Here is a 13,352-nt window from a genome sequence, read left to right on the forward strand (position 1 = left end):
GCGTAAACCAACCTTTTTCTGGCTGCAGTCATAGGGTCCATGACAAGAAGCTCTCCAAAGGAGCTAACAATGCCCTTGAAAACATCTTCAAACTAGAACTCCATCAATAATCTAGACAAACTCACCCAAATAGGGGCCGATTCAAAAAAAGATTCATTAGCTCAAGTTTAGTAGACCACTTCCTTAAAGACAACAAAGTTCTACCAATAATCCAAGGACCTCCACACAAAACACCTTCCAAATCTTCCAAGCATGAGAAGTTGAAAGAAAAAAACCCTTTTGGCATCGCAAATATTTCCACTTGGCCTTTAAGATGCCACTTCTTTTTTGCAAAAGATCTCACCACTTCAATGTTCAGTCTTGGGCCAACAAATTTACCAACTAGAGTAAAGGCCATCAGTGATATGTTGTGTTCATTGACAACATTTGGAATGGAAATGGTGAACTTACCCGCTGCCTTATCATAAATGTCTGAGACACTAGGAAAGGTAGATTTTTCGGAGAGTTTAGTACCAAATAGTCCTGACTGAGATTTGGAGGGTCCCTTCTAATTATCATTATTTTTCAGCTCAACTCCATCTTTCAAGATTCCCTCCCGATTTGAAACGTCTTCACGTGATCCCCCTTTGTCTCCTGGATCAAAAGGAGGGTCCCCAAGACATGGGTCCCCATCATTTTTCTATCTCCATCCTCTTTCTCTTTAGCAGATCTGTCTGAATCCTTTAGCCCGTGCAAAGAAGACGCAAAGATTCCAGCACGATTGCCAGAAATAGTATTCCCGCCTAGCTCCATTCCTTGAACTTGAACTGTTGAACCGTTCATCTCGGTTAAAATGTTTCAATTCTAATGCAATGTTTCATGTGTATGTTTGAGATGTTTTCCCCTCTTGCAAGCTGATACCACATTTCCGACATACAATAACTATATATGATTTTTTTGTTTGTTTTTAAGATATATTTCTACTAGAAATGAAAAATTGCACATAAAATTAGTTAAAACAAAGAGGTTGATTGGGCTTAGTGGAGATGGAAAAACTACAACGTAGACATCGATTTGCAGACATAGATGGTGATTCACAATCCTTGCAAAAAAACATAGTCATTTTGAAAATGATAGGAGCGAAGATGTTGTTCTAAAGGTGTAGACGTCGATGGGCAGGCACAAACATCAAAGTGAGGTGGAGACGTCGATCTATGACTTGCAAATTTTTTTTATAAAAACTTGCAAAAACTGTTAAATTAAAGGGACTTGGGGTCGAGGGAAAACCCGGTTAAACGTTAATGCATAAAATATAAAAGCACAAAACTGTATCATAAAATATATTAGCAGAAGTGAATTTAAGTAATTCTAACTAAAAATTGATTTTAGTCAAGCAAATGGTCTATAGAGACATGCATTATAACTATCTTATATATGGGCCACAACTTTGTGATTGGAATTGTTTATTAAATGTATATTTTATACCACTTTGGGTCTAATTACCAATTTTTTTGTTTTTGTTTGAAAAACTCAATGTTTCAACAACTCCTACTCTCATAAATAATATTTTTTTTTAAATGTAAAAATTTCCTTTTATAGATCTATAAGTGAATTTTCCCAAATATATATCTTTTAATATTTTAATTAGTTTTTATATTTTATATTTTATTTTTATTGAAAGTAGGTCATCAACACTAAAATATAAGGTTGATTATCTTGTGAAAGAAAAATACTAAAATTTATTTAAAAATTGAAAAAAAAATGCACTAGAGAAAAGAGTCTATGTCAAGATGATATAATTCTTTTTTAATCTGGATAAATAATTAAGAAAAAAGGTGACGCGAAATGGAAAGACTTATATTTAAGTACACACAACTTTTCATATTTATTGAAAAATATATATACATAAAAAATAGTAAAAAATATATTTTTGCACTAAAGTTTCAAGTTATCAATATACACAAAAAAAATTGAAAAGAAAAAGTTAAATTTTACTATATAAAGTGTGACACCTTGTGTAACTTCAACTTCAGTATTTTATCAACAACTAAATTATAGTGTTTACTTTATAAGAAAGTATATTCAAATAAATTTCAATTTTTTTTTTAAAGTTACAAACATAAAATACACAAAAAATATACATTTGATTACTTTACATCATTTCAAAATTCAAAACATATATTTCACTTTTTATTAATTCAATTAAAAAAGTTGAATCAACATTGGCCATTTCCTTTATAAAAGTGTGACACCACTTTGTGCTTTTACAAATCATGAAAGACAATAAGTTTTCAAAAGTAAACAAAGAAACTTTATACCTTCTTTCTCTTCTTCCTCCGATTGAGCTACAAATGGAAATGCACCCAATGCTCGACTTCATTTGCTCCTATGGTGATGGATTGTGGATTGCTCTTCACTACACAACAAGAGTGATTTTGGGTGATGAAGATGGATTGGTTTGTGTGGGACAAGAATTTGGTATTATAATGGTATGATGTGTGACTTTGGATCTCAAATGGCAACATAAGCATATAATGGAAGTGGATGATTTGTGAGGATTGGAAACTTCAATTTATAGATTGGAGGGTCTCAAAATGGATGGCCCGTGATGAGCTGAGATATTATCTCCTTTTATTCCTAGAACTCATAAGTTTTTGTCACGTTTTGATTTGTATAATGGGATGGTAATGATGTATTAAAGTTTGACTATATGCATTTCAAATGTTAACTGAACCCATTAAATAATGTTTTGTCTTTGCCAGTTATTCCTACAGCCATGTGATTTATTCTTGTTGCCATACATATTGTCATAGGCGATATCTCGTGTGAAATGAATAGGTGTTATAATAAATTAAAATAGATATGTATATTCTTGTATGTTCTCTCTTTTCAATTGCAAGAATAAATGAGATGCTGCGGAGAAGGTTGTCCTGTCACATCGAAGGCAGTTAGAGATATTCAAGAGGGTGACTGAAAGTTCAAATCAGTGAAGAGGATGTGTAGGGGGAAAAGCGAGACTAGGCTAACATGTCCTAATCCTACCTTTTGACACACATTGTGGAATACGAAAGAGCCTAGAGGTATCGCGCAATTGGCTACTTCTTTTTGGTGAAAGAGAGAGCCACGGGCTACCTATTAGGGTTTCTATTCCTTTGTTGTAATTGAAAGGTAAGATTATGCAAGTTCAATTCCTAACCCCAAAATACAAGTATGAACTAATAACAAGATTGCAGAATTGAACTTAAATAATGGAAATCTGCAAACACAAGGACAAGACAAGAATGCAAATGTGTACCCGGAGTCAAAATCTGAGTGAAAATGTTCGGGACAAGGGCGCGGGCGCCACTGTCTTGATTCTATTCCTGAAGCTGCACCTGAAACTGCCACTTTGCAACCTCGAAAACTGTTGGAAATGCTAAAAATTGCTGTCTATCAGGAGGACCAGGGCACCCAGCGCCCTTGTCCCAGGGACCAGGGCACCTAGCGCCCCTGTCCTGACAGGACCAGGGCGCCCCACGCCCCTATCTTGGTCTTCTGCTCTGAAACTTGGTGTATGGTTCAGTCTCCGTCTGCTTCTTTCGGATCTGCAACTTACGACGTCGTTTGAATCCTGAAATCTGCACTTATATCTGAAAAGGTGTTTGGGCGGCTATATAGGGTTTTGCCTTAGTCAAACCCCCACTTCGGTGATTTCCACCTCCTCGAATAGCCAAGTTGTATTGTAAAAGTAGTGTGTGTGCAAGATCTAAAATGCAAGTAAGCAAACTAGAGCAACCTAGAAAGTAAACCCTAATTGCTTGTAAATGACAATGTAAACCCTAATTGCTTGTAAATGACAATGTAAATGCTCCAAATCAAGATGTAGAGTGATCTAAAGCATGAATACAAATGATGTAAGGAAGCTTATGCAAAGACATGAAAACAACATGAAATCATACCCAACCCCAAGGGGGGGGTACAAGCCAATCTTCAGTCGGTGATCCCTTATTGCTCTTGAATGTCTTCAAAGCCCTAAATGGATGAATGAAATTGATGGATTCTTGATGGATGGATGTTGAATGTTGTTGAAGTCTTCAAAGATCTACTCTTTCATTGCATAGAAGGTTCCCTGAAAACAAAAATTCGGATCCTTTCAAATGAAGAAAGAGAGGTCTTATATATGAAACCCTAGGTCTTAATTCCAACTTTTGGCCGACCTAGAGATTGAATATCCCGCCAATTTCTTGGGGTTAAGCTTTATTTTATGATTGGATCACGCTCCTAAAATTTTGAGAAAAATGTCCGGGACCGTGTGCACTCCGGGCGCCATGGTCCCGACAACTTTTCACCAAATTTTCAGGGCCATCGGATATGATGATTTTAGAGAGAATCCCGAAGTTACAGGTGATTTCGAGATGTTTTGACCCCCGAAATCAAGCCCCCAAGTTCAAAACAGGGCCTAATTAGGGTTTTTGATTAAATGATGTATTGGAGGAATAAAATGAAAGGGGCACACTTTAATGAAAGGGCCCAACTTTATGATGTGGAAGATGATGAAATAAGACCTTAGACCTAATTAATTTAATTAATTAAGTGCTAAAGGGGAAATGCAATGCAAAATGCAAAATGCGCCAAGGCGGGTGCTAAACTAGGTGTGAAATTGTACTGCTTTAGCAAGTGAGTATAGTTTATGACGTTACATTTAGCCCCCACTTTAGCGGTCATATGAGTACTACGTGCATATGCAAGCTAAAGTATAGGAAAATAAACATTATTTGAAAAAGGATATATCCATAAGTTCGTCGAACGAAGCCCCCAGCGGTATCTGCAGTACACAGTTAGGAGCCACACCCTACAAAACACACGTTAGATCACAAAATCACCTAATGCTTACTAAGGAAAGTGATGAAATTTGTGAGTAGCTATATGCCCCCCTGTTTCGGCTTGCTTATTAGGGAGGTGAAACAGGGTAGCATGTTTACTTACAAGAAATTGTGCGAATGATTATTGATGAGAGATGTTCACTACAAAGGCTTCATCAGAGCACATTTTGGAACATCAAGGGAGTAAGGGAACAAAAATATGATTCCTACGCAACAAACGGTTCAAAAATCGCATCTCCCAAACTCAAGTTATGATGAAATGAGTGATAGAGGAAAAATTAGGGTTTTGAAAATAAAGGTAAAGGAATGAAAGTATATACCTTGAAAGTGACTATTGCATTTGTCACTTTGTTGATTCTGAGTATTGTTCATTGCAGCGGAGCCCACATAGCCATCATCATGCCTTCACGACGACCGGAGCGTCCCGTGAGGATTGAGATCATGCGACAGGCCGTGATCGACGACGAGCCACTGGACGAGGTGAGTTGACTGAACTTTGACTTTCTACATTTCTGTTGACTCTGATTTTCTGTGATCAAATGCGGGCCCTGGAATCTGGCCCTGGGTCCCACCCAGGGCGCCATGGTCCTTGTGGGGCGCCATGGTCCCAATGAGGACTTGGCAAGGGTCAACTTTTAATGTTCGTCAGTTTTTGCTTTTGGCATAGATGACTGTGATGATTGATTACTGATTACACTGATATTTTTATATTGCAGGGTCTCCCATACATGAGAGAGCACACGGCGGGTCATATTCTTCGTAGTTTGTGAGATCAGATTCCCCGGCTAACTCAGGTAGAGAGAGATACATTGTCTATAGTAGGTTTGTGGTCTATGATTCTTATGCCGGCCATTCGATTTCATCCTGTGATGCTGATGGCACTCATGGAGCGATGGGATCCTGACACATGCACATTCCAGCTTCCAGTAGGGGAGATGACAGTGACACTTGAGGATGTGTACCGCATACTTCGCCTACCAATCAGAGGAGCTACCGTGACATATGCGACCGATCGGTCAGCAGAGGATCATCAGAGGGAGTAGGTATACTGCATAGGGAGAGTCATGCCGAGTGAGACGAGAGGTCGCATCATGGTCAGCTGGCTCTTACATCCTACAGGAGAGGTGCCCCTCATGAGATGTCTTATGATTGCCATCATTGCACTAGTTGTCTGCCCTAATGGGCGAGGTACACACATGCATGGGGGTCTCACATGGTGCATCAGGGCTATGGAGAGACATATGAGAGTATACGCCTGGGGTCGGAGTATGCTTGCAAATCTCTATCATGACCTCGAGGAGTATGTTTTCGGACAGGGTTGCAGCTTGATGACATGCACACTTTTGAAGGTGTGGATATTTGAGCACTTTGCATGCACCAGGCCTATCAGCTATCTGATGAGTGCTGCTAGCGAGCAACCTAGGGTATTTGCTTATCCACTTACCAGCGAGTGGAGATTTGGGGATCTACTGTATTGGAGAGTGACATTTGATAGATTAACAGCTGAGGTGACTATATGGAGACCATATCTGCAGATGCACAGATAGGATGGGATGGAGAGATAGTTAGCATGCTTACAGAGGAACCGCCTACTGAGAGGACGATATCCACATATCATAGTCCCATTCTACTTTGACCGAGTATGGAGGCAGTTTGGGCTAGAGCAGTGTGTTCCAGCCGATGTACCCATCTACACTCGACACTCACGAGTCCTTCCCAAACCTAGAGTAGTAGCGAGACCTACAATAGATGATATCGAGATCACAGATATAGAGGGGTCCGACCAGGATGTGGTCACTGATTATGCTACAGACCCCGGGGCATAGCGCAGGTATCTCTCATGGTTTGTGAGGACATACTCGGGGCCTATCTTTCCACCAGATCACCCGATAGGCCATCCAGGTCCATGGAGACATGGAGACCGAGATGAGGATTAGGGATCTAGATCGGAGGAGCCAGAGGAGGGAGAGGGTCATGAGGAGGCAGGAGGGCCTGATCCACCCATAGGAGATCAGCCTAGTGCCGAGGAGGAGGAAGGAGAGGAAGATGACACAGATAGAGATGATGATGAAGAGAACGAGGATGTGGATGAGGATTAGGATGACGAGGAGGAAGAGGATAGAGATGATGAGGAGGAGTTAGACGCAGTTCCCCATCATTCAGGAGATGATACCATAGCCTTATATCCTCCCATTATTCCCTAAAAGGGGGAACACGAGGCGATACGAAGACCTGTACCCATCGCGCACAGATTATTCGAGCGTGGGGAGCCTAGTAGTTCCCAGTCACAGATGCTACCATATCACGATCCCTACTGGCGTGAGGGAGATCCAGGTATAGTAGGTTTATATTGATTGATTAATGTTTTGATGATATAAAATGGTACTAATACATGATCTGTTCTACTGCTACAGCTAATGTGCAGAGTGGCGTTCTCTGATCCAGCAAGCAGTGACAGACATTTCCATGACAGTACAGATCCCTAGTTCCTCACAGTTGCCTATAGACCCCTAGGGAACGCGGGTCGACATGATGACTTGTTTTCCCCATTTCGAGTACAGGTGGAGATATGGAGGGAGAGAGAGCGAGCTCTATTAGAGGACCTTCAGCGAGCACAACGTGATCTAGCAGCAGCTCAGGCTGAGGCTACCTCGTATCGCGCAATCCTTATGGATAGGGATTGTAGGAGTTCCTCTCGGAGTCATTCACGATCTATATCATGGTATACACCTATGGGTCCACCTGCACGACCGGATCAGGAGGGAGCATCTAGTCGTCACTCTCCAGCCACCAGCCCTAGGGATAGGAGATGATCTTATGATGTAGGGTAGGTCACATTTTGGATGTATAGTGACCTACCTTTGTATATTGATCACACACACACACACACACACACACACACACACACACACACACACACACACACACACACACACACATATACATGCTTCTTTGTCTCAAACGTGTTATCTTTAATGCCTACAACAATGTGTATTTTGATTAAAGTTAATACATTTGGTAGATGTACATGTATGTTCTGAATTTAATTTTTTTTATGTGATTGATTTCTCAATGCTCCATGATTAAATTGATACATGTGTGACTTAATAAAAATAAAGTACTACATTGATGATAGAGAAGAAATATGTGTTAAGCCTAAGAATCATATAAGTAACATGATACAACTCTACTTAACACATAAAGACATTGTATAATATGCCATCATAATGAAAATGTAAATCTTTTGCAATTTACATAAATGAATTCAAGACAAACCATAAAGTAAAGACACATGCTTGTCAGGAACGAAGCAATATAGATTAAACCAAACATCATTTAGTTCTATTTGCTCTAACAAAGATATGCTAACATATTATCTAATTTTGAAGAAGTTCAAAGAAGATACATGAAATAAAAGATAAGGAATGAGGAATTAAGCATAGTATCTACGCAAGTGCATAGCATTTATAGGTTCTTTAAGAGGCGTACTGTCTACACCTGCTATTTTATAAGCACCTGATCCATAATCTTCAATAACGATATACGGTCCAAGCCAATTAGGACTAAATTTTCCCTTTTCTTCAAGTAAGGCATTCACATTGCACTGATTCTCATAGAGAACTAAGTCACCCACTGAGAAGGAACGTTGAATAACCTTATCATTATAGCTTCATTGTAGAGTTTTGTGATACGCTTGAATATGCTCAAGAGCATTTATACGCTGTTTGTCAAGCATCTCAAGCTGTTGAAGTCTTTGTTCTCTACAAGTGTCATCATCTACTATACCTTTGAGAGAAACTCTAAGTGATGGAATCTCTAATTCTAAAGGCATAATAGCATTAGCACCATAAACAAGATTATAAGGGGTGGTTCCTATGGCAATTCGTACACTCGTCCGGTAGGCCCAAAGAGCATAGATTAGCTGAGTACTCCAATCCTTACCATGCTTATTCACGGTTTTACGAAGAATTTGTTCAATTATCTTATTGGATGATTCGGCTTGGCCATTTGATTGAGGATAGTATGGTGTAGAAAATCGATGTTTGATATGATACTTCTCGAGGAATTTCTTCACATCCTTGTTCTTAAATGATGTCCCATTATCAGAGATTATAGTGGAAGGTATCCCAAATCGAGAAATAATGTTTTCTAGAAGAAATTGACAAATCACTTCAGCAGTAGTAGAGCGAAGGGGAATAGCTTCTACCCATTTTGTAAAGTAATCTGTTGCGGTTATAATGAAAGTATGTCCTTGAGATGAAGGAGGAGAGATTTTACTGATAAGATCCAGCCCCCATGCAGAGAAAGGCCAAGAAGCTACATGAGAACGAAGTTCTTGGGCAGGAGCATGAATCAAATTATTGTGTTGTTGACATTGATGACATTTCTTAACAAATGAAAAAGAATCCTGCTGCATAGTTTGCCAATAATATCCCATACAGAGCAACCTTTGAACCAAGGATTTGCCTCCAAAATGCCCCCCACAGGCACCTGAATGCACCTCTTCAAGAGCAATAGGGATTTTCGATTTGTTAAGACAACGAAGGAGAAGACCGTTATAACCCCTTCGGTAAAGAACATTAGAAAGAAAGATATATCTAGCGGACAGTTTGCAAATTCTAGCCCTAGTGTTCCTATTGGCGGAATCAGGAAAGGTACCATCGGTCAAGTATCTCACGATATGCGAATACCATTCATTTGAGTCTATAAAGTCACAACAGGTCACCAAGCTAGAATCATCTACAATAGCTGGAGAAATAAGGTTGTGAATAACAAATTTAAGATCAGCCACAGGGTCCTCTAAAGATACCAGAGAAGCCACACATGCCATTGCGTCCGCATGTCGATTATCTTTTCAAGGAACAGGTTCCATGGTGTAAGAATCAAATTTTTGTAACAAAGAGATAGCAAGGTCTTTATATTGTGATAATTTGTCTTGTTTCGCTTGATACAGTCCTGTTACTTGTCTTATAATCAGTTGAGAATCTCCAAAAATATGTATGTGTTTTACATTCAAAGCCAAGGCTGCCTTTATTCCTGCTATAAGAGCCTCATACTCAGCAATGTTATTGGTACATAGGAAATTGAGACGATAAGATAAGGGAATGGACTTCTTTGTAGGAGAAATCAGAACAACACCTGCCCCTGATCCCGTACGACACTTAGAGCCATCAAAGTATAACTCCCAAGTTTCCTCTTTCTCTGTACAAAGAATGAGGTCGTCAGGAAAAGACTCAGGGTTAGGAAAAGAGAAAGGTGAAGGGGCCTCCACTAGGTGATCGGTCAACGCTTGCCCTTTAATTGCTCTTTGTGAAACAAATTTAAGGTCAAATTCAGTTAACATCATAACCCACTTAGCTAGGCGTCCTGATAAATCAGTTTTAGAGAAAAGATGCTTCAATGGATCAAACTTTACTATGACGTGGACTTCTGAATTTAAAAGATAATGTCTCAATTTCTGAGTCGCAAACACCAAGGCCAAGCATTGTCTTTCTATCGCAGAATATCGGGTCTCATAATCGAGTAAGGTACGACTTATATAATAAACTTGACACTCCTTACCATCTTTATCATGTTGTGCCAATAATGTTGCGAGAGCATGAGAGGAAGCAGCTGTATAAAGAAGAAAGGGTTTAGAAGGTTCGACAGGTTGAAGGATAGGAGGATTAGCCAAATACACTTTTAAATCTTCAAATGCTTGCTGACAATCTTCATTCCATTGAAAAGTGATATTCTTTTTGAGAAGTTGAGTAAAAGGAAAAGTACGATCCACAAGTTGAGATACAAACCTACGAATAGCTTGAATCTTTCCTTGTAAGCTTTTGAGTTGAGACACATTTCTAGGAGGTGACATGTTGACAATAACATCTATTTTCTTAGTATCCACCTCAATCCCACAATGCGAAACTATGAATCCTAATAGTTTTCCACTATCCACACCAAAAACACATTTTCGGGGATTCAAGCGCATGTGATATTTATGAATCCTTTCAAAGATTTGACGAAGGATCTTAATATGATCTATGTAGAGAATGGATTTGGCTAAAACATCATCAACATAATCTTCTAAAATCTTATGCATGTAATCGTGAAAGATAAGGGTCATCGCTCATTGATAAGTTGCGCCGGCGTTTTTAAGTCCGAAAGGCATCATTACCCAACAAAACGTACCCCAAGGAGTGGTGAAAGTAGTTTTGAATTGATCTTGAGGATTAATGAAAATTTGATTGTATCCTGAAAAACCATCCATGAAGGATAACAAAGCATGTCCTGTTGTAGAATCAACTATCATGTCAATGTTTGGGAGGGGAAAATCATCTTTCAAAGAAGCTTTATTTAAATCTCGAAAGTCAGTACACATTCTTATTTTATTATCTGATTTAGCCACAGCGACAATATTTGAAATCCATGGGGAATAATCAATAGGGCGGATAAATCCAGCCTCCAATAATTTTTCAATCTCAGCCTTAACAAGCAAAGCCACCTTAGGATTCATTTTTCGAATCTTTTGTTTCACAGGCTTAGCATCAGGAACTAAGACAATATTATGAGTGACAATCTTAGGTTCTATACCAGGCATGTCAGAATATGTCCAAACAAAGATCTCGGGGAATTCACACAATAAATCTTCATATTGTTTTTGTTCCTCTTCGTCCAGACATTTTCCAATTTTAATAACTTTTTCTTTGTTGCCAGAATCCATCTTAACATCAATGGTGTCGCTTATAAGAAGATTACTTTGTTGAGGAGTATCCTTTAACTGAGGAAATTCTTTCACAATCTCATCGTTATCAGTCTCTTTTCCAAAATAGGCTTCAGTGTTCAAACAATAAGGGAATCCCCTATTGTGATGATAATGAGGAAGAGTATCGTATGCTCCCAAAAACTCAGCTAAAGCATCATCGGTAGGAAAAACATCCAAAGCACAGGCACACGAAGGATCAATATACTCAAGGTGTCTCATTGGTAGAGATGTAGAAATAACATTAACACTAATGCATGGTCTTTTAGAAGCTTTAGTGCGCTTGCAGGGATTATAACCAAGTCCAAAGGCATAATCATAAAGATTATTCTCTAGAGGAAGCTTTATTCCTTGTTCGTGAGTGCCACAACCATTTCCATTATACCCATGCTTAGCTAGAATACGAAAACCACGACCATAACGATCAGCCATTTCAGAAAGAGAAGGTGGTTTTTCATAAGACAAAGAATCAAACCCTTCAGAATTGGAAGTGTGAGGAGAAGAAGTTTGAGAAGCGGCCATGAAGTTATTGCTCATAGGCTCAGGTAATGTTGATTGATTTTTAGCCTCTTCCTTCTTTTCAACTTTAAGCTCTCTAGAAGGAACCTTATATTCACCTACAAAGGTGGGATTAAAATCAAGAGATCCCCAATCGTCTTCTGCGAGAACCTTCTCAGGATCAAAATCCTTCTTATGTGTAGATTCAAGTTGAGAAGAATCTTCTTCAGGAGCTCCAGACTCATCCAAAGAATTTTGATCATGAGAGAGTGAGGATTCATCGATAGGTATCTTGTTTAAAGAGTCATCACTAGACAAGGAAGGCTTAGGAGAACCCCCTTTGGAAGTAGATGTTTGTAAACAAGCTTGGAAGTTAGTATCACCTATCAAGGTATATGTCTTATTGTTATAAATAAATTTAACTTGTCTATGCAATGTAGAGGGGACAGCTTGCATACTATGAATCCAAGGTCTCCCTAATAGCAAGTTGTATGTTAGATTTCCTGACATAATGTGGATAGGAGTAGGCAAAGTAACAGGCCCCACTGTGAGGGGTAGGGTGATAATACCTAATGAAGTCTTAGCCACATTATCAAAGCCTCGAATAGGACGAGAGTCAGGCTCAATTAGGGATGTATCCACATTCATCTTATGCAAGAGATTAATGCTACACACATTAAAACCAGAGCCATTATCTACTAGTGTTCGTCTTATAGCAGTATCATTTATGATAACCACAATCATCAAGGGATCATATTGATGTTGAATTTCACTAGTGGGCAACTCATCTTGAATAAACACAATATGAGCTTTAGGATTCATCACAGAGTTAACCAAAGACACTATATTACTAGATGTATTTGGTGGAGGAACATTCAAATCTTTCAAAGCATCTTGTAACATTCCATGATGAGCGGAAGAAGTTTGAATCAAATCCCAAAGGGATATCTTAGCAGGGGTAGCTTTAAGTTGTTCTATGAGATCATATTCCTTACTAAGAACTTGTGAAATATGTGGAGCTTGCGGAAGAATTGGTTGAGGATTAGGAAGAGAAACTGGAGTAACCAATGGAGGATTAGGCTGCCTATTATTTCTAGTATGATAGGTATGGGCAACCGCATGATAACTCTCTCTAGTTAATTGCTTGGCATAACTATAAGGACTTATAGGTTTTCTTCCTTGCACAGTGATGATAGGTTTATGTGGAGTAAGAAAGGAATCATATCCCCCGTGGACAGTAAGGAGAGGTGATTTAGGAACTTGAAAGGTGG

This window comes from Cryptomeria japonica, chromosome 10, assembly GCF_030272615.1.
Source record: "Cryptomeria japonica chromosome 10, Sugi_1.0, whole genome shotgun sequence".
Classification (NCBI taxonomy): domain Eukaryota; kingdom Viridiplantae; phylum Streptophyta; class Pinopsida; order Cupressales; family Cupressaceae; genus Cryptomeria; species Cryptomeria japonica.